This window comes from Chiloscyllium plagiosum, chromosome 14, assembly GCF_004010195.1.
Source record: "Chiloscyllium plagiosum isolate BGI_BamShark_2017 chromosome 14, ASM401019v2, whole genome shotgun sequence".
NCBI lineage: Eukaryota > Metazoa > Chordata > Chondrichthyes > Orectolobiformes > Hemiscylliidae > Chiloscyllium > Chiloscyllium plagiosum.
The window spans coordinates 60,499,528-60,527,222 of record NC_057723.1 but is presented as its reverse complement, the minus strand read 5'-3'; the positions used below and the strand labels follow the sequence as shown (position 1 = coordinate 60,527,222).

Below are 27,695 nucleotides of genomic sequence, written 5' to 3'. Positions count from 1 at the left end.
AGGGATGGGACTGCGTAGGGTGAGAGCGGACGGTGTTGGGGTGCGGACAGTGATGGGGCAGACAGAGGGTGGCATGGGGGCGGGCAGGGGGGTGGGAGCGGATGGGGTTGGGGCAATTGGGGGTTGGGTGGGGATGGGCAAGGGGTGGGTTCTGACGAGGGGTGCAGGGGCTCAAGTGTGGTGTGCTGCTGCCTGGTCTCCTGAATGGGGAGCAGATTTCATAGAAAACTCTGAGCCCCAGAGGAAATCAATTAACGGAATAATCAATTATCTGAACAAAATAGTGCCCACCCATCTCGTTCGGACAATCGAGGTTCCTCTGTACTACTTTATATTGAGAAGAACTATAATGTTGAACTTTTAACTTATTTCTTTATTTTTCTACTTTGTACCTGAAAATTTTGTACCTAGCTTGTTCCTAAGATGGGGCTGTGAATGGCGACATGGTAAACTTTTCACTGTAATCCTGTATCCTTGTACTTGAGTACATGCAACAATAAAATCTAATTCTAATTCTAACAGACTATCTTGTTTGAACACATTTTCTTAATACTCCTCCATGTATCCAAGTGTTGGTGTTACTGTCTTGTATTCTTATATTTCCATCTGGGTGAAGCTGAGGCAATTGACAGCACAATCTTCAATTGTGTTCCTGTGCCATTCTTATTCTTCTCTGTTAACATATGTTGTGAGAATACTGTAGTTTTGCTTTTGTGTCTTTAAAAAAGTCTGTAAGGTGAATGAATGGCTTATTTTCTTTTAAAAACCCAGAAATTTACCAGGATAGTAGCATAATTTCACAGCAAGGAAGTCGATACCTCTTATAAACTCTTATTGTTATGGCTACAGTGTTCAGATGATCAGGAGTCGAGAAGTTGTTTACAAGTGAAGCTGATTGGTTCTTTTCTGAGAGGATGGAACTGGAAAGAGGTTACAGATATAGATACAGAGAGAGAGAGAATAAGGACAGTGCAGAAGTATGAGCTGTTGGTGGGCCCACTAGAAGCTGCCTGCTCTCCACAGTAAGAAAATTTCAGTTTAAACCTAAAGAAAAAATAGTTACTGTGAGCTGTGACTGTTGAATCGATAAATTAATTGCTCTATACTTTGTACAAACCAATGGTAGCTTCCAGAAAAAGACAACTGAATACTAAAACCGTGACTAGTCATCGAGTCATAGAATCATACAGCACAAAAATAGATCATTCGGTCCCAACTCATCCATCCTGATCAGGTATCCAAAATTGATTTTGTCCCATTTGCTAGCCTTTGGCCCATATCTTCTAATTTGGTGATAGTAAGGATTGCAGATGCTGGAAAGTCAGACTTGATCATGTGTGGAGCTGGAAAAAGCACAGTAGGTCAAGCAGCACCAGAGAAGCAGTGGAGTCGGTGTTTCAGGTCAGAACCTTTGATTTTCTAGGTTATCTCTACCTTCCCCAATAACTTATTTTCCCCATTTGCTTTTCAATGTGTATGCAAAGGGAAGTTCAAAAGGAGATTGGAGTTTTCCATTGGTGTTATGTGCCGATTGTTTATACCTGTTAATGTGTAGCCATAATGTTAAAGTGCTGGCATTGGACTAGGGTGGACAAAGTTAAAGATCAAGCTTTCAGAGCACTGCTCTCTAAAGAAGCACTCCGAAAGCTAGCACTTCCAAATAAACCTGTTGGACTATTACCTGGTGTTGTGTGATTTTTAACTATGTAGCTACAGTTTAATTACCTGAAATAAATAATAATTCTTACTGGATCAGAAATTTGACCCATGCTTTCCCTCAATTTTGTTCTGAAAGTCAGAGAAATTTGGGGATTGTGCAAACTTTAAGTTTTTATTAACATTTGGCATGTTACCAGACATCGCAAGTCTCTTTTTTTAGAGTGTCATGTCAGTGACTTATTGCACTATGTATACCACATAATTTCATTTTCCGACATTTTGAAGTTATGTCTCTCACTGTGCAGTAAATACCTGAAGGCGGAAGAAGGTCTATTATTTTCAGGTGCTGATGAAATGTTCCGACCTGAAACGTCAAATCCCCTGTTTCTCTGATGCTGCTTGACCTGCTTGTGCTTTTTCCAGCATCACATTTTATTGACCCATATCTCTCTAAACACTTCTGATTCATGTAACAATCTAGAAGCTTTTTAAATGTTGTAATCGTATGTGCCTCTACCACCTCCTCTGGCAGCTCCTTTCATACACGAACCACCCTAAGGATCATCTCAATGTCAGAATATGGAAGTAAAGACCATTGAATTGACTTTCTAGTTTATTTCTATCTCTACCAGTAACCTATTTTCCCATTTTCTTGGTGAAAGTCCATAAGACCATAAGACATAGGAGATTAAATATATTCAAGGATCCGGTCTCCACAGCATGCTGTGTCTGGAATTCTACAGATCCACCACTCTCTAGCTGACAAAGTTTCTCCTTATCTCCGTTCCAAAAGGTCTTCCCTCTAACCTAAGGCTCTGCTCTCGGGACCTTGTCTCTCCTACCAATTGAAGCATCTTCACAACATCCACACCACTCAGTATTCTGTAAGTTTCAATTTGATCATCCCTTATCCTTCTATACTCCATCAAGTATAGACCCAGGGTTCTCTAACTTCCCTCATATGTTAAGTTGTTTATTCCTTGGACCATTCTTGTGACTCTTCTCTGAACATGCTCCATGGCCAGTACATCCTTCCTGAGATACGGGACCCAAAACAGCACACAATATTTCAAATGTGGCCTCACCAGAGCCTCAAGAGTATGTAGTGCTTTTATATTCAAGTACTCTCAAAACAAATGTCATCATTACGTTTGCATTCTTAATTACTGACTCAATCTGCATGTTTACCTTGAGAGAATCCTAGACTAGAACTCTCAAGTCTCTTAGCACTTCAGATTTCTGAATTTTCTCCTGATTTAGAAAATAGTCCATGCCTCTATTCTTCCTACCAAAGTGCATGACCTCACACTTTCCCATATTGAATTCCATCTGCCACTTCTTTGCCTACTGTCCTAACCTTTCCAAATCTTCCTGCAGCGTTCCCATTTCCTCAATGTTATTTGCCCCTCTACCTACTTTTGCATCATTCAGTATTCAGAAATCTCATCATTCACAATGGATTCAGGATTTTACCCTCAACCGAGGTTAGGGTAATCAGTCGGTAATTTTCGGTCTTCTGCCTTTTTGAACAGGTGTGTCATGTTAGCGATTTTCCTGTTAACATAGAACATAGAACATAGAAAAGTACAGCACAGAGCAGGCCCTTCGGCCCATGATGCTGTGCCGAGGATTATTCCTAATCCTTGGCTCAGTGGTTAGCACTGCTGCCTCACAGCACCAGGGTCCCAGGTTCGATTTCAGCCTCGGGTGACTGTCTGTGTGCAGTTTGCACATTCTTCCCGTGTATGCATGAGTTTCATCCGAGTGCTCCGGTTTCCTCCCACAGTCCAAAGATGTGCAGGTCAAGTGAATTGGCCATGCTAAATTGCCCATAGTTTTAGGTGCATTAGTCCGAGGGAAATGGGTCTTGGTGGGTTACGCTTCGGAGGGTCAGTGTGGACTGGTTGGGCCGAAGGGCCTGTTTCCACACTGCAGGGAATCTAATCTTAAAAATAAAATAACCTAACCAGGCATCCCTCAATTCACTGCTCTCCATGTGCATGTCCAGCAGCCGCTTACATGTCCCTAATGACTTTGCTTCCACCACCACAGCTGGAAAAGCATACCATGCATTCACAACTCTCTGCGTAAACAACCCACTTCTGACGTCTCCTCTATACCTTCCTCCGCACACCTTAAAACTATTACCAGTCAATCCTGCCCTGGGGAAAAGTCTCTGGCTATTGACTCTATCCATGCTTCTCATTACCTTGTACACCTCGATCAGGTCATCTCTCTTTCTCCTTCTCTCCAGAGAGAAAAATTTGAGCTTAGATTAGATTACATTACAGTGTGGAAACAGGCCCTTCGGCCCAACAAGTCCACACCGACCCGCCGAAGCGCAACCCACCCATACCCCTAACCTAACACTACGGGCAATTTAGCATGGCCAATTCACCTTACCTGCACATCTTTGGACTGTGGGAGGAAACCGGAGCACCTGGAGGAAACCCACGCAGCCACGGGGAGAACGTGCAAACTCCACACAGTCAGTCGCCTGAGGCGGGAATTGAACCCGGGTCTCTGGAGCTGTGAGGCAGCAGTGCTAACCACTGTGCCACCGTGCCGCCCACAGAGCTTAGTCAACCTCTCTTCGTAAGACATGCCTTCCAGTCCAGGCAGATCCTGGTACACCTTCTTTGCATCCTCTCCAAAGCCTCTGTATCTTTCCTAAAATAGGGCGACCAGAACTGGACACAATATTTCAAGTGTGGTCTCACCAGGGTTTTGTAGAGCTGCAGCAAAACCCCACTGCTCTTAAATTCAACCTCCCTGTTAAAGAAAGAGAAAACACCATATGCTTTCTTAACAACCCTATCCACCTGGGTGGCAACTTTGAGGGATCTATACACTTGAACACCAAGATCCTGCTGTTCCTCCACACTGCCAAGAATCTTGGCTTTAATCCTGTATTCAGCATTCAAGTTCGACCTTCCAAAATGCATCACTTCGCATTTAACGACGTTGAATTCCATCTGCCATTTCTCAACCCAACTCTGCATTCTGTCTACGTTGCTCTGCAGCTTGCAAAAGCCCTCAATACTATCAACTGTACCTCTAACCTTTTGTGTCATCGGCAAATTTACTAATCTACCCCCAACCTCCTCATCCAAGTCATTTATAAAAACTACAAAAAGAGCAGAGGCCCAAGAACAGAGCCCTGCAGGACACCACTCACCATTGACCTCCTGGCACACTACTTACCATCTACAACAACTCTCTACCTTCTATCGGCCAACCAATTCTGAATTCAGACAGCCAAATCTCCCTGTATCCCATACATCCTGATGTTATTAATGAGTCTACCATGGGGAATCTTATCAAATGCCTTGCTGAAGTCCATATACACCACATCCACTGCTTGACCTTTGTCGACCTCTTCAAAGAACTCAATAAGATTTGTGAGGCATGACCTGCCCCTTACAAAGCCATGCTGACTGCCTTTAATCACGTGATGCCTTTTCAACTAGTCATAAATCCTATCCCTCAGACTTCTTTCCAAAACTTTGCTGACCACTGATGTGAGACTGACTGGTTGATAATTGCCAGGGATTTCTCTATTCCCCTTCTTGAAAAAAAGAACAACATTCGCCTCTGTCCAATCCTCCGGTATGACTCCCATGTAGAGTGAGGAAGCAAAGGTCTTCGCCAGCAGCTTAGGAACCTTTTTTCTCACTTCCCAGAGCAACCTAGGATAAATCTAGTCTGGAACTGTGGACTCATCAATCTTAATTTTGCCAAAGTTTCCAGCACATCAACTGCATCAATCTTGATCTGTTCAAGCCTATTTCCCAGCTCCTCAAAGTTCTCATTCACAACAAAGTCCCTTTGGTTAGTGAAAATTGAAGCAAAAATCTCATTTAGGGCTTCCCCTACCAGCTCAGACTCCACACACAAGTTCCCTACGCTATCCCTGACCAGCCCTACCTCCTCCCTGATCATTCTCTTATTCCAATGTATGAGTAAAACGCCTTTGGGTTCTCCCTAATCCTTCCCACCAAGCTCTTTTCATGTCCCCTCCTGGCTCTCCTCAGTCCATTTCTGAGCTCCTTACTAGCAAGCCTGTAATCTTCTAAAGCTGTACTAGACCCTTGCTAGACCCTTACGTAAACTGCCTTCTTCCTTTTGACGAGAAGCTCCTCTGTTCTCGTCATCCAAGGCTCCTTAATCTTACCCCTTCTTGCCTGTCTCAGAGGAAGAAATTTATGCATCACTCACAACAACTGCTCCTTAAACAGTCTCCACATGTCTGTTGTGCCCTTTCTGTGGAACAAATGCTCCTAATCTGTACTTCCCAACTCCTTTCTGATAGCGTCATAATTTCCTTTTCCCCAATTAAATGTCTTCCCATGATAACTGCTCCTTTCTCTTTCCTTGTCGACCTGTCTACATATTGAGTAAGGAACCCTCCTGAACACACCTGACAAAAACGGCTCCATCCAAACCATCTGCACTAAGGAGGTTCCAGTCAATATTGAAAAAGTTGAAGTCACCCATAACAACAACCCTGCTACATCTGCATTTTTCCAAAATCTGCCAGCCGATGAGTTTTTCGATCTCCCTACTGCTATTTGGGGGTTTTCTACAGAACCCCTATGAGTGGCTGCTCCCTTGATGTTCCTAATATCCACCCACACTGACTCAGTCGACAAACCTTACTCAACAATCTTTGTTTCTTTGGCAATGATGCACTCTCTAATTAGCAATGCTACACCCCTTCTCTTTTTCCACCCTCCATGTTCTTTTTAAAACTTCTAAACTCTGGAGCATCTAGCAACCATTCCTGCCCTGTGAAACACACATCTCCGTTATGGCCACAACATCATAATCCCAAGTACTGATCCATGCTCTAAGGTCATCACTTATTTCAAACATTTCTTGCGTTAAAGCAGACACACTTCAACCGATTCCTTTGTTCCATTACATGACAAACCTTCCCAATAAATTCACTACATCCTGTCACTACTCCATCTACAACTATTCCCCCCACCCTCCCCACTTAGATGTGTAGCTCTGGTTCCCATCCCCCTGCCAAACTAGTTGAAACCCTCCTGAACCACACGAGCAAATCTCCCACCCAGAACATTTGTGCCCCTCCCTTTCAGGTACAACCCATCCTTCATGTAGAGGTCCTACCTTCCCCAGAAGACATGCCAATAGTCTAAGTATCTGAAGCCCTCCCTCCTGCATGAGCCTCACAGCCACGTGTTAAGCTGCACTCGCTGACTGTTCCTTACCTCACTATCTTGTGGCACCAGTAGCAAACCTGAGATCACTACTTTACTTGTCCTGCTCTTCAGCTTCCAACCTAGCTCTCTGTAGTCACTTTTCAGATCTTCAATCCCTTTCCTGGCTATATCATTGGTGCCAATATTTACCACGATTTCTGGCTGCTCACCCTCCCTCTTCAAAATCCTGAAAGCCCGATCAGCGACATTCCGGACCCTGGCACCGGGGACAAAACATACCTCCCAGCAGTCCCGTTTCTGACCACAAAATCTCCTGCCAATCTGTCTAACTATTGAGTCCCCTACCACTAGTGCTTTTCTATTCTCCCCCTTCCCTTCTGAGCCACAGTGCCAGGCTCAGTGCCAGAGACGTGACAACTATTGCTTTCCCCTGGGAGCCTGTCCCCACCAGCAGTATTAAAATGGTATACTTATTGCTGAGGGGAATGGCCACAGGATATCGCTGTTCTCTCCGTCAGTTCCTTTTCCTCCATCTGACTGTAACCCAGCTGTCCTTATCCTGTGTCTGAGGAGTTACCACCTCCCTGACATCCTCTCAATTTCTCCCTCAACCTCCCGGATGATCCGTACTTCATCCAGCTCCAGCTCCCGTTCCCTAACTTGGTTTTCAAGGAGCTGGAGTTGGGTGCACTTCCCGCAAATGTGTTTGGTGGAGACATGTGTCATGTCTCTCACCTGCCACATTCGGCAGAAGGAACATGCAACTGCCCTAACAGCCATATCCAGTTAATCCTGAAAGCCCACACAGGATCGTCCCTTATTCTAATGATTCCTAAAATATCACCACTAATACCTCCACTATCTCTTCAGCTATCTCTCTTAGATTTCTGGGGTGTGGTCTATCAGGTCCAGGTGATTTATTCAGGCTATTCAGTTTTTCTAGCACCTTTTCCTTGGTGATGGCCACCAAACTCACCTCTGGCCCCCCACTCTCTTGAATTTTTGGGATATTACTTATGTCTTCCACTATGAAGACTGACGTGAAGCAATTATTCAGTTCCTCAGCCATTTCTTTGGTCCCCACTACCATCTCTTCTGTGTCATTTTCCAGCGCCCTTATGTACACTTTTGCCAAGCTTTTGCCCTTTATATATCTAAAGAGCTCTTACAGTCTTCCTTTATATTACTGGCTAGTTTACCATCATATTTAAACTTCTCTCTCCTTATTTCTTTTTTTGTTCCTCTCTGTTGGTCATTGTAAGCTTCCCATTCCTCTGGCTTCCCATTATTCTTTGCCACATTGTATGCATTTTCTTTTGTTTTTATGCTATCCCTGACTTCTCTATTCAGCATTGGTTTCCTTGTCCTCCCTTTCCTCGGGATGAATTTCTGCTGTGTCTCCTGAATAATTCCCCAAAACTCCTGCCATCTCTGTTCCACTGTCTTTCCTGCTAGGGTCCTCCATCATGCCTCTGCAGTTGCATTTATTCAGCTGTAATAGCATTATCTCTGATTTTATCTTCACCCTCTCAAATTGCAGAGTAAAATGTGTGTCTAAAGGGGAGTTTAAAAGAGCTTTCCGTTAGCATTATATGCCAATTGTTTATATCTGCTTATGGGGCATGGATAGGATAAATAGACAAAGTCTTTTCCCTGGGGTGAGGAATTCCAGAACTAGAGGGCATAGGTTTAGGGTGAGAGGGGAAAGATATAGAAGAGACCTAAGGGGCAACTTTTTCACGCAGCGGGTGGTACATGCATGGAATGAGCTGCCAGAGAATGTGGTGGAGGCTGGTACAATTGCAACATTTAAGAGGCATTTGGATGGATATATGAATAGGAAGGGTTTGGAGGGAGATGGACTGGGTGCTGGCAGGTGGGACTAGATTGGGTTGGGATATCTGGTTGGCATGGACAGGTTGGACCGAAGGGTCTGTTTCCATGCTGTACATCTCTATGACTCTATGTGCAGCAATAGGTTAATTACTTGTAATTATGCACACTGTATAATTTTATTTTCCGACATCTTGAAGGGCAAATTGTGTCTCTCCTTGTGCAGTAAATATCTGAAGCCTGAAGAAAGTATGTCATTTTTTTCTACCAGTTGTTGTAAGCTGTTACCCCACTCCCTTAGCTAAGACACTGTGCAGTTAGTGCCCTGTGATACTCTGCTCTGTGTCTCCTGCAAAGAAGGTGAATGCCATACACTGTTTAGGAAGTGGATGAGCTGTATTTTATGTGAGATGGTTTATTTATTTTATGTTACTATTTCTACTATTGCACAGATTTAGAGTTTGTTGGTGCTAATGTCCTTTAACAATGGCTTCAACAGTTTACCTGCTTTTCAACAATGTGTCAGTAACATGACTTTTTTCTTTGATTAAGACTGTTTTTCAGAATTACTTTACTGGCATTGCTGCTATCATCATTTCCATCAATCCTTTGGCCAGTCATTCTTTACTGACCAACCACTATGTGCTTTAGTGCCAAAATCTTCAAACAAAATCGGTAATTGTTTCTCTTGGTTGCAGCCTGTTGAACATAATTTTAGCCTATGAGTTCTAAAGCTTACATCAACCTGAACTGATCCTCTAGTTATTTAATCAAGTCTTAGATTAGATTAGATTACTTACAGTGTGGAAACAGGCCCTTCGGCCCAACAAGTCCTCACCGACCCTCCGAAGAGCAACCCACCCAGACCCATTCCCCTACACCTAACACTACGGGCAATTTAGCATGGCCAATTGACCTAACCTACATGTTTTTGAACTGTGGGAGGAAACCGGAGCACCCAGAGGAAACCCACGCAGACACAGGGAGAATGTGCAAACTCCACACAGACAGTTGCCTGAGGCGGGCATTGAACCCGGTCTCTAGCGCTGTGAGGCAGCAATGCTAACCACTGTGCCACCATGCCGTCTTCTGGTGGTTATCAGATAGAGCAGAGAAATTAATTTTGTCAAACTTTCATTTTCAAGGGCAATGAGGAGTTTGACAGCTTTTTATTCTTGGTCAACTATTCATTGGTCTATGAAATAGAGTATCATCCTTTGTTTGAATAATTGGGACTCTGCTATAAGGTCAGCAGTTTCCCATTCCACATCAAGAATTTCATTTTGCATTATGGCTTATATATTATGTACTTGTCATATATTTGCAGTGTTTGCAGAAAGTTCTACAGAATTGTTTATGAGGTATCATGAACTGAAATATACTGAAAAACATTGCACTGCAGCAGAGTGCTCAGAAGAAGACTGCTGCAACTGGAAACAGTTTTGAAAATCGGTGGTTGTGATTGCAGAACGCAATCTCATTAACTTTGACAATACTTACGATGGCCACCAGTTGCACCACAAGTAGGAAATAAAATGGAGTCTCGTGCCTTGTTCCTCTGCCCAAAAATCAAAATGGTAGTATAAAATGATGCTTTGACACAGAAGAACCTTAAAAAACATTGAGAACACTCCTGGCAGCTCTGTTTGTGCTCTGGTTGGGAACTGCTACTGTAGTAGCCATTAACAAACTGCTGTCTACTGTTAGGTCTGGATCATTTCAAGTACATTATTCTTTTAGTTTCCCCATAACATGTTAACTGGGAAGATAAACTCTAAAATGGTTATTATGATGATGGCGATATTGAGAGTTAAGAAAAGAAGACTTTTTTGGGGCCACTGGGCACTCTTTGAAAATATTCTTTCAGTGTTGTATATTAGCTGCCATTATAGTGTGCTCTCTTGAGATCATGTTAATTCTGGTTCTATGAATGCTGAAACTGGACTCTTACAGCTCCCTGCATTAAAAATGATTCATAATCCAATATTGAATTGAATTAAGCTATGTTTATTATTCAAGGAGGTTAAGAATGATAGGACAGGAAGCAAAACATGGGGCTGCATGGTGGCACACTGATTAGCACTGCTACATCACTGCACCAGGGACCCAGGTTCAATTCCAGCCTGAAGCAACAATCTATGTGGAGTTTGATATTCTCCTGTGTCTGTGTGGGTTTTCTCCCATAGTCGAAAGATATGCAGGCTAAGTGGATTGGTCATGCTAAATTGCTGAATGTGTCCAGGGGTGTGCAGGCTAGGTGAGTTAGCCATGAGAAATGGAGTGTTACAGAGATAAGGTAGGGAGGGGGTTACTCTTTTCTATTCTGAGGGAGGATACATCAGAGGATGTGTGCATCAAGGCAATATGGGTAGAAATAAGGAAAGGTGGAATCACAATGCTGGAGATATAGTAAAGGCCTCCCAACAGCCAGCGGGAGATAGAGGAGGGAGTATGTAGACAGGTTTTGGAAAGATGTGAAAACATCAGGGTTTTGTGATGGGTGACTTTAACTTCCTCCATATTGACTGGGATTCACTTTGTGCTGGAAACTTGGTTGGGCAGAATTTGTAAGGACCATTCAGAAGGGTTTCTTGACATAATATCTAAACAGTCCAACTAGAGAAGGGGTTATATTGGACTTGGTATTGGGAAATAAGCTGACAAGTGAAGTTTCAGTGGGAGAGCATTTCATCAGTCGTGACCATAATACCATGAGTTTTAAAATGCAGTCCTCAGGTGAGGGTGTTAAATTGGGGGAAGGCGAACTACAGCAATATTGTGCATTAACTGGAGAGTGGTGATTGCAGGTGGCTGTTTGTGCGCAAATCCACAACGAATATGTGGGAGTATTTTAAATAACAGTTGGTAAGAGTTCAGGAGTGGCACATTCCTGAAAGGATGAAGGATAGGTGTGGCAAGTTATGTGCACCTTGGATGACCAGGGATGTTTTGATTTTAGTCAAAAAGAAAAGGGAAGCATATGGAAGGTCTAGGAGGATGGGAACTTACAAAACCCTTGAAGAATATAACAAAAGTCAGAAATAACTTAAACAAGGAATTAGAAAGGCTAAAAGCAGTCATGAAAAGTTGCTAGGAAACAGGATTAAGCAGAGTCCCAAGGCACTTTACACATGTCTAAAAAGCCAGAGGTTAGCCAGGGAAAGGCTTAGTCCACTCAAGGACAAAGGAGAGGATCTATGTGTGGAGCTAGAAGAAATAGATGATGCCCTGAACTAATTCTTTGTGCTAGCATTCACCAAAGAGAAGAAATTGGTGGAGGTTAATCCCAGGGAAGGGAGTGTCAAATTACTAAGCCAAGTTGCTTTTAAAAAGGAAGAGGTGTTGTGCATCTTAAAAAAGTATTAAGGTAGATTAATCCCTGGGTCCTGATGGAATTGATCTCAGAATATTGAGAGAGGCAAGAGAACAATTTGCAGGAGCATTAAGAGTTATCTTTGGCCACAGCTGAGGTCCCAGAGCACTGGGAAATCACCAACGTTGTCCTATTGTTTAAGAAAGGAAACAGGTATAATCCTCATAATTACAGGCCTGTGAGTCTCACGTTGGTGGTAGGAAAATTATTAGGAAAGCTTCTCAGGGACACAAGCTTTATGCATTTAGAAGCAAATGGACTTATTAGTGATCAACAGCATAGTTTGTGTGGGGGAGGTTGTGCCTCACTAACTCGATCAAGCTTTTTGAGGAGGTAACAAAGATGATTGATGAAGGAAATGTAGTTGACGTTGTCTACAAGGACTTCAGTAAAGTCTTTGACAAAGGTTCCTCATGGCAGACTAGTACAAAAGGCAAAGTCACATGGTATCAGGGGTAAGCTGGCAATATGGAAACAGAACTGGCTTAGTCAGAGGAGACAGACGGTAGTGGTAGAAGGATGCTTTTCAGAATGGAAGGTTGTGACTAGTGCTGGCATGAGTGCTGGGACCGCTGCTGTTTGTGGTCAACATAAATGATTTGCAGGAATTTGTAGCTGGTCTAATTAGTAAGTTTGCAAATGATACAAAGGTTGGTGGAATTGCAAATAGTGAGGAGGATTGTGAGAAGAAGGGCTAATGCCCGAAACGTCGATTCTCCTGTTCCCTAGATGCTGCCTGACCTGCTGCGCTTTTCCAGCAACACATTTCCATCTGTGAGAGGATACAGCAAGATATTTGAAATGGCAATTGATAAGAATTCAGGAGCAGCACACGTTATTTTAGAAATTGTTTAGTTGTCATGTGAACATGGAAAGATATCAGTTGATTCTCTTCTTGCTCAGAAATTTACTGTGCTGAAATTTCTTATTGCATATACCATACTTACATATGTGTTTTATGCATTGTGTATTTGGCGCTGTTCCTAACATTTCCTCTGCCACTATATGTATTGTTCTTCTAAAGTGTATGTTTCCAAGTGATGCTGTGATTGTGTAGTGGTTAGTACTCTGCATTATGGCTGCAGGAACCTCGTTTCAAATCTGAATTATGGCAGTTGAAGTAATGGCAGAAAAATGGCAAATGGAGTTTAATCTGGACAATTGGGAGGTGATGCATTTTGGAAGATAAGGTACAGGTGCAAATTATACAGTGAATGGCAGAACCCTTTGGAGGATTGATATGTAGAGGGTTCTGGGTGTGCAGGTCCACAGATCACTGTAGGTGGCAGCGTAGGTAGATAAGGTAGTAAAGAAGGCTATGGCATGCTTGCATTCATTAGAAGGGGCATTGAGTATAAGAATAGACAAATTATGATTCAGCTTTATAGAACTTTAGGTAGGCCACACTTGGAATATTGCAAATAGTTCTGATCACCACACTACCAGAAAAATGTGGATGCTTTGGAGAGGGTACAGAAAAAGTTTACCAGGATGTTGCCTGGTGTGGGAGATTTTAGCTATGAAGAAAGGTTGGATAGACTGGGTTTGTTTCTACTGGAACGCAGGAGGTGGAGGGACAACTTGATAGATATTTATGTGATTGTGAATGGCATGGATAGAGTAGAAAGTATGAGACATTTTCCCAAAGTGGTGGGCTCAATTACTAGTTTAAAAGAGATGTGAATGGCAAGCTTTTTATATAAAAGGTGGTGAGTGCCTGGAACGTGCTGCCAGACGAAAGCAGCATTCAAGAAACACCTGGACGAATACATGAATAACAAGAGAATAGAGAGATACAGATCCTGTCAGTGAACATAATTTTGGTATGAAAGGACAAAATGCAAATGGCCTGTTCCTGTGTTATATTGTTCTTTGTTCTTTGGAGGGTCGGTGTGCACTTGATGGGCTGAATGGTCTGCTTCCACACTGTAGGGATTCTACGATTCTATGAGAATATGCATTCATTTTCTGGGAAGATTAATATCTGGCGCAAACAGAAATTAAGAATTTATTTTCTTAATTAATTCAAGGGAGTGGGTATTGCAGGCTAGGCCAGCATTTCTTGTCCATCTCCAGCCCATTCAGAAATACCACACAGATAGAACTGTGAATGCTCAACCGTTGACAACATGGTTCAATAAAAGTTCAAGGAACATCCTCCCGAACTTAAAACTGAGTTTGGAAATTTTCTGCCTTGAAGTTTGCGTAAAAATTGTTACATTTCTCATTTTTTTCCAATTGATGAATGCTTATTAAGTTGATATATTAACACCATTTTTCTCTGTGTGGATACTGCCTGACCTGCCGAGTATTTCCAGCATTTTCTGCCTTCTTTTTTATTTCTGATATATTGTGCGAAGGAATGCATTCCTGACGGTTCTATTTATTGCTTGTCATTTATTGTTGTGAGGAGGGTATTTCATTTATATCAATAAGAGTGTTTAGTGCTCGTATATGGATAAATTAAAAGATGTTTTCTTACAATGCTTTGAAATTTCTACCTAAATGTGAAGAATATTTGCCGAACCAAATGTAAATTTCCAAATCTCGAGGTGTACTTCTAACAGTGCATCTTCCCTTCATCATAACAATGATGCTGTAACACAGCACACATTGAAGAGCATAAAACCCAAATTTTAGATGAAAGAAATGACATGACTTTACATTCTTATTATTAACAATGTCTGAATTGCTTAAGCATAAGTAGCAAGTTATGATTTCCAATAAGTGTAGTCAGTACAATGAAACATCTGATTATAATAAAGGAAAAAGAAACTGAACTGAACGAAAATTAATTCATTTTCTTTTGTTTTACTAGAACAGAGGTTCTTTATAAATGTAAGTATTGAGATTAAATCATATCAAATTCATTTGGGATGATTGTGTTTAATGGATCATTTTGGATAAAATGAGATACTGCTAACACTGAACATTATTTTAAATGACAATGTGAACTGCAAGTCTCTGTGCAATATCATATTCTTTTCATTATAACATCTGAACTACTTCTAATGCCCACTGCACCCAAATTGTGACTTGTAAAACTATCTGAGTAATACTACAATGGTAGTATGATTAGTTTTCAACTTCATCACCAATCAACATTGACCACACTTCAAAGTTACTTCATTGGATGCATCGTGTTTTGGAATATCCTATGGCAATGAAGGGTAATATATGAATACACGTATTTCTTAAGCTAATGAAAGGAATTACCTGTGTTTCATGCCGTTTCTCTGTGAGTCAGAGTTGTCAACTATGCACATGTCAGCAGATATATCATAAAGAGTTATATATGCAAGATGTTGTAAGATACCCCAGAGGCTTTTTTTTAACATGAATAGCATAAAAGTGGCATGATAAAGAAAACATTTGTGTTAAGAGTAAAGGCCTACTAGATGACATTTTCAACCAGACAAATAATTCAGGCATTCATTACAATCCCTCAATGATGTCAATTGGAGTCCTGCACTGGCTACAGGGCCTATATGCTATTTCATTGTCATCAAATGCAACAATTGGGAGAAAGTAATATATATTGGTATTTAAAGGGGTCTTTGGGCTCCCTTTGGTGAACTACACCACAGCACAACAGTGGAAGTGTTTGTTACAATGATCCATATGGAAATGAGGGATTGAAGGATTTAAGCTCAGGCATGGTGAGCAAGGCTGAGTAAAAAATAAAAGAGCTTTGAAGGGGAGTCTCATCTTCAGAGCCCTGATGAGATAATTGAATTTTATTTAAATTTTAACTCATTTAAAGAAAATAACAATTCAAATTTTAACTCTTCTCCTCTTGCTGGTTCATTTCATACTACTTTTGCTTCTGATGCCCTTTTGACAACATTACTTCATCTGGGCTCGTAACCTTGCTTCTTATGATTCTCTTTCTCTTACTTTATGATGACTGACAAGATTCTAATGCTCTACAATGGGTTATCTGACTGATGGTTGTTGTAAATAGCTACTACTGCTATTAGGTTGATTCCATGCTGATTCCATCAGGCTTGGTTGGCTACTGCTGTTTGGCATCTGACTAAGAAGGAGGTGCTTCTGATATGGGTGTGTTTCATGGATGACTAGTGTCTGGTAGTTGGCTAATGTTAGTAGCTGGCTATAGAGTGGCAAGCTGACTGGTTGTTGGTATTGATAATCTGAAAGTTATGGTGACTAATGGCTTGCACTTGGTCCCTGGCTAACTTCTGATGGACAGCACTCCAGTGATTAGCAAGTTGAAAGCTGGTAGACATTAATATCAGACTTACTGTCAGTTTGGTTGGCCTTGATGTTAGATGTGAACATAGTAGGTATAGTTAGTAAGTTTGCAGATGGCACCAAAATTGGAGTGTAGTGGACAGCAAAGAAGGTTACCTCAGATTACAATGGGATTTTGATGAGATGGGCCAATGGTCTGAGGAGTGGCAGATGGTGTTTACTTTAGATAAATGTGAGGTTCTGCTCTTTGGGAAAACAAATCTTAGCCGGACTTATACACTTAATGGTAAGGACTTAGGGACTGTTGCTGAACAAAGAGACCTTGGAGTGCAGGCTCACAGTTCCTTGAAAGTAGAGTCGCAAGTAGATAGGATACGAAGGTGTTTGGTATGCTTTCTTTTATTGGTCAAGTATTCAGTACAGGAATTGGGAGGTCATGTTGCAGCTGTACAGGACATTGATTAGGCCAATTTTGGAATATTGCATGCAATCCTGGTCTCCTTCCTATTGGAAGGATGTTGCAAAATCTGAAAATGTTCAGAAACAATTTCCAAGCATGTTGCCAGGGATAGAGGATATGAGCTATAGGGATAGGTTGAATAGGCTGGGGCTATTTTCCCTGGAGCATCGGAGGCTGAGGGGTGACCTTGTAGAGGTTTATAAAATCATGAGGGGCATGAGTAGGATGAATAGACAAAGACTTTTCGCTGGTGTGGGGGAGTCCAGAACTAGAGAGCATAGGTTTAAGATGAGAAGGGAAAGATATAAAAGAGACCTAAGGGGCATGCAGAGAGTAGTACGAATATGGAATGAGCTGTCAGAGGAAGTGGTGGAGGCTGGTACAATTGCAACATTTAAAAGGCATCTGGATGGGATCGCATTCATTAGCGTTTAGAAGGTTGAGGGGAGATCTAATAGAAACTTACAAGATAATGCATGGCTTACAAAGGTGGACATTGGGAATTTGCTTCTGTCAGATGGGGAAACTAGGACCCGTGGGCACAGCCATAGAATTAGACAGGGTCAATTTAGAACGGAAATGAGGAGACATTTCTTCAGCCTGGTGGTCCTGTGGAATTCATTGCCATGGAGTGCAGTGGAGGCTGGGACATTGAATGTCTTCAAGGCAGAGATTGATACATTCTTAATCTTGCAAGGAATTAAGGGATACGGGGAGAGTGCGAGTAAGTGGCATTGAAATGTTTGAATGGCGGAGTGGACTCGATGGGCCAAATGGCCTTGCTTCCACTCCTATGTCTTATGGGCTTATGGTCTTATGAATAGGAAGGTCTTGGAGGGAAATGGGCCGGTTGCTAGCAGGTGGGACTAGATTGGGTTAGGGGTATCTGGTCTGCATGGATGAGTTGGACCGAAGGGTATGTTTCCATGCTATACATCTCTACAACTTTATGATCTAAATGCAAAATGCATAAATCTTCTGTGTATGATGCTTTTACAATCATAATAAAGTAAAGTAGATATCATAAAATAGTTATATATAGATAAAATTAAAAAATCAAAACCATAAACATTGGAAAACCCACATCTAATGCAGAGAAGTTTTCACCTATAAAGTTGCTTCTAATTTATAATTATTATTGGGTTTAAGACTCTATTCTCTATTGAAGGATTAACATGAAAAATGCCATTTCATATAATGCTTGCTGTCAACACAAACAGAACTTAATGTCCATTAGCCTTAGAGAAATTAGTTCAATAATTTTTCAGACATTAATATGGCTTATCAATGGTTAACAGTTTTGTTTGAATATTTTATATTGCATAGAATTCTTCCTAACCTTATGTAATTTTCTGTCTGTTGGCTGTAGTGTCATGACACAAAGTTTCAAAGCAGTTACTTTATTGTGGTGATTAAGGATTAATTGAGAGTTATAGTTCTGTAAACAATTCCAGTGGTGCCTCATTGTAAAGTTACTTCTGAAATTGTGTCGTATCTGACAGCAGTCTTTTTGCTCCTCCTCTACAAATAAAATATTCCCATGGAGTGCAGGAAAGAAAGGGCAACTGAAGGTTGCATATCCAGGTACAACATTTCATTCTTTCATCTAAATATAGTCAATTAAAGCCTTAATACATGACAAGTCATGTTGCATGATATATACACATGAAATGAAAGAAAATCCTTCCTGTGGTCTCTTGGAGCTCAAAGACCTAACCCCAAATTTCATTTTGAATTATGTGTCAGTCACAATTGACTAAACCAATGCAATTGTTTAAATATAGAAAAAGTTAAAAGGCAGGCAATCTGATTTGTCAGAATCATATTTTAGAAGGTATAGGGTGGCCTACTTTTGCAGGTTTTGATTTGCATATCTGAGAAAAACTAAAATCAACCAAAACAAACTAAAGATTGTAGTGATTCATGCAATAAAAAATCTAAGTGGTAAAGGCAAATGATTGTCACCTCAACAATACTTCAACTCTCAGTAAAGGTGTGGACAAGAGTGAAAAATACAATGAGCACCAAATGAGGCAAAGAGGTGTTAGATTTGCAGCCCCTAGGATTCCTGGGCTGTTGGCGCAGAGGCTGTGGACACAACAGCATCTCTGAAAATGGGCACATGGGTCATGATGACATTAACCCATGTGCATTGCTTTTGATGTGATGAGCATGAAAAATTCATTTGGCTTGCTAACCTAAATGATTATAGATTTCAGGGAACACCAAGCATGCTATTGAATGGCGGCAGACTTGAGAAAGGCTGGAAAATTTATAGAAAATGAAATTCACTCTATAGTGAATCAGCACAGCTACTGCCTTTGCTGTTTGAGTCCACATAGCTCTAGAATTTGGAATTCATCTAAGAAAAATTAACAAGTAGTGAAATTCACAGCTGGCCTTGGAGGAACTTGTGTGGGGGAGCTCATAGCACAGGAGCAGCTACGTTTATAGTTTTCAAGTATAACCGATCTTTTTTTTCATTTTGGAAATCTACAGCAGTGAGTATAGTGAGTTCTTTTTTGATTATATGTTTTATTGAGATCTGTCTCTTGATTAAATTTTAAAAATATAAAATATTGGTTCTAATTTAGCCTGGAGCAGTGTTTTTTAGAACAGTAAGACTGTGCTATTTTCTGGACTTGTAAATGATATGGAGCAAAGATGCTCTTTAGTAAGTGATGTACTCTTCTTGTCAGATGTGGGAGATTAGGGTAAATTTCCATGTTACTTATGATTATCTCATCAGTAAGTGTGTTTGGTTGCAAATCCTATCACATTGTATAGATCGGTTAGAGCTGCAGTTAGAGACAATGAGGAATTTACAGGAGTGAGGGGTGTGACGGATGGCAGTTATACAAAAGGAAAAAAAACACAGATACAATCAGGTAGATGGGTCATCCCTAGGAAAGGTGGGAGAAGGAGGCAGCTAGTGCAGGAGTCTTCTGTGGCTATTCCCATCTCAAAATAGTATGCTGTTTTGAAAAAGAGTAGGGGGCGATGACTTTAAGGGGAATGTAACATGAACAACCAAGTTCCTGATTCTGAGACTGACTCTAATGTAACGAGGAGTGTGTCAGGCTCCTAGTGATCGACTGTGATGGGGCATCTCTTGTCAGCGGTACAAACAGATGTTTCTGCGACCGACAGTGAGAAATCAGAATGGTGTATTGCCTCCCTGATGCCAGGATCAAGAATAGCTTGGAGAGAGTGCAAAATATTCTCAAAGGAGAGAAGGACCTGCAGGACATTGTTGTACACATTAAAATTAACAACATAGGAAGGGAAAAGGATGAGATTCTGAAGGGAGAATATCGGATGTTAGGCAGGAATTCAAAAAGGAGGTGCTTGAGGCTAGGTGCTTGGATTATTCCCAGTGCTAAGGGTTAGTGAGGATTGGAATAGGAGGATAGAGCAGATGAATGCATAGCTGAGGAGCTGGTGCAGGTGTGAAGAGTTCATATTTTTAGATCATTGAAATCTCTTCTGGAGTGGAAGTGACCTGTATAAGAAGGACAGGTTAAACCTGAATTGGAAGGGGACTAATACATTGACAGAGAGGTTTGCTAGAACTACTCAGGAGGATTTAAACCAGTAAGGTAGGGGGATGAGAGATAGTGAGGAAAGAGATCAGTCAGAGACTGGTACAGTTGGGAAAAGGAGCAAGTCAGTCAGGGCAGGCAGGAACAAAGCAGAGAATGAGGTAGGACTGATAAATTAACCTGCAATTATTTCAATGCAAGAGGCCAAATAGGGAAGGCAGATGAACTCAGGGCATGGCTAGTAACATGGAACTGGGATATCTTAGCAATTACAGAAATGTAGCTCAGGGATGGACAGGACTGACAGTTTAATGTTCCAGGATAAAAATGCTATAGGAAGGATAGGGAGGCAAGAAAGGATGGGGAATGGTGGGTTGCTAAGGAACAAAACTACGGCTGTACTTAGGGAGGATATTCCTGGGAATACGTCCAGGGAAGTTGTTTGTGTGGAACTGAGAAATATGAAAGGAATGATCTCGTTATTGGATTGAACTATAGACCCCTAATAGTCAGCGGGAAATTGAGAAACAAATTTGTAAGGAAATCTCAGTTATCTTTAAAAATAATAGGGTGGTTATGGTAAGGAATTTTAATTTTCCAAATATAGACTGGGGCTGCCATGGAGTTAAGGGTTTAGATGGAGGGGAATTTTTAAAGTGCGTACAAGAAAGTTTTCTCATTCAGTATGTGGATGTACCTACGAAAGAAGGTGCAAAACCTGACCTACTTTTGGGAAATACGGGAGGGCAGGTGACTGAGTTGTCAGTGGGGAAGCACTTTGGGGCCAGTGATCATAATTCTGTGAGTTTTAAAATAGTGATGGAAAAGAATAGACCGGATCTAAAAGTTGAAATTCTAAATTGGCTGAAGACTAATTTTGATGGTACTAGGCAAGAACTGTCAAAAGCTGATTGGGGGCAGATGTTCACAGGTAAAGGGATGGCTGGAAAATAGAAAGTCTTCAAAAATGAGATAACAAGAGTCCAGAGATAGTATGTTCCTGTTAGGGTGAAAGGAAAGGTTGGTAGGTATAGGGAAAGCTGGATGACTAGAGAAATTAAGGTTTTGGTTAAGAAAAAGAAGAAAGCATATGTCAGGTATAGACAGGAGGGATTGAGAGAATCCTTAAAAGAGTATAAACGCAGTCGGAGTATACTTAAGAGGGAAATCAGGAGGGCAAAAAGGGGACATGAGATAGCTTTGGCAAATAGGGTCGGGAGAATCCAAAGGGATTTTATAAATACATTAAAGACAAAAGAGTAACTAGGGAGAGAATACAGGCCCTCAAAGATCATCAAAGCAGCCTATTTGTGGGGGGTGCAGGAGATGGGGGTGATACCAAACAAGTATTTTGCGTCAGTGGTTACTGTGGAGAAATACATGTAAGATGAAGAAAGTGGTAAATAGTTGGTGACATCTTGAAAAATGTCCATATTACACAGCAGGAGGTGCTGGATGTATTAAAATGCATAAAGGTGGATAAATCCTCAGGTGTAGCCTAGAACTCTGCTGTTCGTAATTTTTATTAATGACTTGGATGAGGGAGTCGAAGGGTGGGTCAGTAAATTTGCAGATGATACGAAGATTGGTGGAGTTGTGGATAGTGAGGAGGGCTGTTGTTGGCTGCAAAGGGACTTAGATATGATGCAGAACTGGGCTGAGGAGTGACAGATGGAGTTCAACCCTGCCAAGTGTGAGGTTGTCCATTTTGGAAAGACAAATAAGAATGCAGAATACAGGGTTAACGGTAGGGTTCTTAGTGAGGTGGAGGAACAGAGGGATCTTGGGGTCTATGTTCATAGATCTTTGAAAGTTGCCACTCAGGTGGATAGAGCTCGTAAGAAGGCCTATGGTGTATCAGCGTATATTAGCAGAAGGATTGTATTCAAGAGTCGTGAAGTGATGTTGCAACTATACAGGACTTTGGTTAGGCCACATTTGGAGTACTGTGTGCAGTTCCGGTCGCCTCACTTTAGGAAAGATGTGGAAGCTTCGGAGAGGGTGCAGAGAAGATTTACCTCTTTACCCAGAGAGTGGTGGCGGCATGGAATGCGCTGCCTGTGGGAGTGGTAGAGTCAGAATCTTTGGTGACCTTTAAGCAGCAATTGGATAGGTACATGGATGGGTGCTTAAGCTAGGACAAATGTTCGGCACAACATCGTGGGCCGAAGGGCCTGTTCTGTGCTGTATTGTTCTATGTTCTATGTTCTATGTTCTATGTAACTCTGGGGGAAGCAAGGGAAATTATTGCTGTACTGCTTACTGATATATTTGTATCATTGATAATTACAGGTGAGGTGTTGGAAGACTGGAGATTGGCTTACATGGTGCCATTATTTAAGAAAGGTTGTAAGGAAAAGCCAGGGAAATATAGACCAATGAGCCTGATAACAGCAGTGGAAAAATTGTTGGAGGGAACCCTGAGGGACAGGATTTATATATATTTAGACAGGCAAGGACTGATTAGGGTTAGTCAACATAGCTTTGTGCATGGGAAATCATATCTCTCTATCTTTGTTGAGTTTTTTGAAGAAGTAACAAAGCAGATTGATGAAGGTAGAGTAGTGGGCATGATCTGTATGGACTTCATTGAGACATTCAACAAGGTTCCTGTTGGTAGACTAGTGAGAAAGGTTAGATTACATGAAATACAGGGACAACTGGCCATTTGCATATAGAACTGGTTCAAAGGTAGAAAACAGAGGATGGGCAGTGGAATACTTTTCAGACAGGAGGCCTGTGACCATTGGTGTGCTGCAAGGATCTGTTCTGGGTCCACTGCTTTTTGTCATTTATATAAACATCAGTAAAGCCTTTGATAACGTTCCACATGGTAGGCTTTTGGAGAAAATGCAGAAGCATGGAATTGAGGGTGATTTAGCAGTTTGGATTAGAAACTGGCTTTCTGAAAGAAGGCAGCGAGTGGTGGTTGATTGAAAATATTCAGCCTGGAGTCCCATTATTAGTGATGTGCCACAAGGATCTGTTTTGGGACCACTACTGTTTGTCATTTTTATAAATGACTTAGACACAGGCATAGGTGGATGGATTAGTCAGTTTGCGAATGACACTAAAGTCAGTGGACAGTTTGGAAGAATGTTACAGATTGCAGGGGGACTTGGATAAACTGCAGAATTTGGCTGAGAGGTGGCAAATGGAGTTCAAGGCAGCTAAATGTGAGGTGATGCACTTTGGGAAGAGTAACATGAAGGCAGAGTACTGGGTCAATGGAAAGATTCTTGGTAGTGTGTATGTGCAAAGGGATCTTATCTCCATGTACATAGATCCCTGAAAGTTGCCATCCAGGTTGATAGTGCTGTTAAGAAGGCATACGGTGTGTTAGGTTTCATTTGTAGAGGGGCTGAAAATGTGTTGCTGGAAAAGCGCAAGGACGAAGGAGCAGGATGTGGAGGAGATGTGATGGAGGGCATCGTCGACCATGTCTGGGGGGAAATTGCGGTCTTTGAAGAAGGAGGCCATCTGGGTTGTATGGTATTGGAACCCTCCAACCACAAGGGATGAACTCAGATTTCTCCAGTTTCCTCATTTCCCCTCCCCCCACCTTGTCTCAGTCAAATCCCTCGAACTCAGCACCGCCTTCCTAACCTGCAATTTTCTTCCCGACCTCTCCGCCCCCACCCCACTCCAGCCTATCACCCTCACCTTGACCTCCTTCCACCTATCGCATTTCCAACGCCCCTCCCCCAGGTCCCTCCTCCCTACCTTTTATCTTAGCCTGCTGGACACGCTTTCCTCATTCCTGAAGAAGGGCTTATGCCCGAAACGTCGATTCTCCTGTTCCTTGGATGCTGCCTGACCTGCTGCGCTTTTCCAGCAACACATTTTCAGCTCTGATCTCCAGCATCTGCAGTCCTCACTTACATTTGTAGAGGGATTGAGCTCCAGAGCCACAATATCATGCTGCAACTATACAAAACGCTAGTGCGGCCACACTTGGAATATTGTGTACAGTTCTGGTCGCCATATTTCGGGAAGATTGTGGAAGCATTGGAAAAGGTGCAGAGGAGATTTACCAGGATGTTGCCTGGTCTGGAGGGAAGGTCTTATGAGGAAATGCTGAGAGACATGGGTCTGTTCCCATTGGAAATAAGAAGGCTAAGAAGGGATTTAATAGAGACATACCAGATGATCAGAGGATTAGACAAGGTAGACAGTGAAAGTCTTTTTCCTTGGATGATGATGTCAGCTTGTACAAGGGGGCATAACTACAAATTGAGGGATGATAGATTTACGACAGATGTCAGAGGCAGGTTCTTTACTCAGAGAGTGGTAAGGGCATGGAATGCCCTACCTGCCAATGTAGTCAACTCAGCCACATTAGGGAAATTTGAACAATCCTTGGATAAGCACATGGATGATGATGGGATAGTGTAGGGGGACAAGCTGACAATAATTCACAGGTCGGCTCAACATCGAGGGCCGAAGGGCCTGTTCTTCACTGTATTGTTCTATGTTCTATGTTTTATGTTCTAAATGACTTGGATGTGAACACAGGAGGTATATTTAGTAAGTTTGCAGATGACATCAAAATTGGAGATGTAGTAGACAGTGAAGTTATCTTGGAGTACAATGAGATCTTGATCAGATGGGCCAATAGGCTGAGGAGTGGCAGATGGAGTTTAATTCAGATAAACGTGAGGAGTTGCATTTTGGAAAGGAAAATCAATGTAGGACTTATACACTTAATCGTAAGGTCCTTGGGAGTGTTGCTGAACAAAGAGACTTTGGAGTGCAGGTTCATCGTACCTTGAAAATGGAGTCACAGGTAGATGGGATAATGAAGAAGGCATTTGGTATGCTTTCCTTTATTGGTCAGACCATTGCGTATAGGAGTTGGGAGGTCATATTTGGCTGTATAGCATAATGATTAGACCACTTTTGGAATATTGCATGCAATTCTGGTCTCCCTGTTTTGGAAGGATGCTGTGAAACTTGAAAGTGATCAGAAAAGATTTACAAGGATGTTGCCAGGTTTGGAGGGTTTGAGCTATAGGGGAGTGGCTGTTTTCCCTGTAGCATCAGAGGCTGAGGGGTGGCTATATAGAGGTTTATAAAATCATGAGGGGCATGGATAGAGTATGTGACTGTGCGACTGACTGTGTGGAGTTTGCACGTTCTCCCCGTGTCTGCGTGGGTTTCCTCCGGGTGCTCCGGTTTCCTCCCACAGTCCAAAGATGTGCAGGTCAGGTGAATTGGCCATGCTAAATTGCCCGTAGTGTTAGGTAAGGGGTAAATGTAGGGGTATGGGTGGGTTACGCTTCGGCGGGTCGGTGTGGACTTGTTGGGCCGAAGGGCCTGTTTCCACACTGTAAAGTAATCTAATCTAATCTAAGTAATCTAAAATAGACAAGGTCTTTCCCCTGGGGTGGGAGTGTCCAGAACTAGAGGGCGTACATTCAGAGTGAGAATGGAAAGATTTAAAAGGGACCCAAGGGGCATCTTTTTAATGTAGAGGGCAGTACGTGAGTGGAATGAACTGCCAGCGAATGTGGTGGAGGCTGGTAAAATTACAACATTTAAAAGGCATCTGAATGGGTATATGAATAGGAAGGCTTTAGAGATTAATGGGCCAAGTGCTGGCAAGTAGGACCAGATTAATTTAGGACATCTGGTCAGCATGCATGAGTTGGACTAAAGGGTCTATTTCTGTGCTGTACATCCCTATGACTCTATCACTGTATAACTGATTCTAACTTGGAAGAGAGACAAGAGTGGTACAACAGGGCAGAGATGGAAATGTGTTGCTGGAAAAGCGCAGCAGGTCAGGCAGCATCTAGGGAACAGGAGAATCGACGTTTCGGGCATTAGCCCTTCTTCAGGAATTAGCCGTCCTGAAGAAGGGCTAATGCCCGAAACGTCGATTCTCCTGTTCCCTAGATGCTGCCTGACCTGCTGCGCTTTTCCAGCAACACATTTCCATCTCTGATCTCCAGCATCTGCAGACCTCACTTTCTTCTCTACAACAGGGCAGAACCTGGTATCCAAGAATTTCAGGTATTGCAATGGAGAAGCTGATGCAAAAAGGTTAAGAGTGATATCATGGCTTAGTGGTTAGCACTGCTGCCTCGCCGTGCCAGGGACCCAGATTCAATTTCGGCCTTAGATGATTGTCTGTATGGAGTTTCCTCATTTTTCCCATGTTTCCGGAGGTTTCCACTGGGTACTCCAATTTCCTCCCACCCTTCAAAAATAAGCAGGTTAGGAGAATTGGCCATTTTAAATTGTCTGTAGTATCCAAGAACATATAGGCTGGGTGGATTGGAATGGCAATTGTAGGGACGGGATAGGTGCTGGGTCTGGGAGGGATGTTCTTCAGAGGGTTGATACAAACTCATTAGATGAATGGCCTCTTTCCACACTGTAGGGGTAGTATAAGGTGGCATATATCCATAGGGTATCAAAATATCACCTCAAAATGAACTTTCAAAAGACAGAAGTGTCAGGTCGCTCTGACGGTGAGACTTTAAGGTCTTAGATGCAGTATTATAAGAAGTATAGTGATCTCACACAAATTGTCTAGTCAGTCAATGTTTATCAAATATCAAATTCCACTCACTGCTTCAGTATGTCACACACTGCTCAACACATCACAGGCCCTTTAACCAGTTGCTCATCTTCTCCTACGCAATAATGCACTTATGAAATAATGCTCACTATCATAACAGCACAGCTCACTAAGTGTAGCTGGTACTCAGTTCATGACCAGAGGCAGGAATAAATCATTAGAAACTGATGTGATCCTCAAACTTAATCCTTCCTCTCATCGTTCACCTCCTGTTCAAAACTGCTATCATTTTTTACAACCCTCTAAGTAGCAGATAATGGAAGCATATACATCTGCTTTGACCTTCTCCCTCCCCTCAATATAACCAAATCTATTGCCAGAAACCAATGTCCTCCCCATTGAGTGTTACGTGCTGGCTCTTGGAAAGGTCTTTCAAATGTACGTAGTGCCCACTTAGTGACCTGGCTGTTGTTTGTGTGATGGACACGTAAACTTGTTTTACTCAGGTACGGTACTTATGAGATGAACAAAAGGGTCAGAGTTGACTTTCAAATTTATTCACAAAATACACTAAAGATACAAAAGGGGCCATATGGCTGAATATTATGTAAACCCTACTCTTTTGTGATTACCGAGCTGATTCTTATATTAATTACACTGCCAATTACAGCACTAAGTCATTGTCGCAATTCTTATCTAAAGTACTACTGGCTGCCAGAATAGGTATTATCCACGCAGTTAAACATGGCCAGACTGTGTAGTTTGCTTTGATGAATTTGGTAAGGGTTGGCCTCACATGTGGTCATCTTCTCTTTTGCTCTGTCCAGGTGGTTGGAGCTCTGTTGCTAAGCCAAGTCAAATGTTTGCTGAGGCAATGGCCAGATGTTCCTTCTTATCC

At 42.0% G+C, this 27,695-nt stretch overlaps 1 long non-coding RNA gene across 1 annotated transcript; it reads left to right on the top strand.

Annotated features, from left to right (window-relative positions):
- The first annotated feature begins 964 nt into the window (after nucleotides 1-964).
- LOC122556764 lies at nucleotides 965-27,695 on the top strand. Its single transcript, XR_006313653.1, has 3 exons — nucleotides 965-1,022; nucleotides 14,873-14,892; nucleotides 27,625-27,695. It is a non-coding gene; the product is annotated as an uncharacterized LOC122556764 (long non-coding RNA).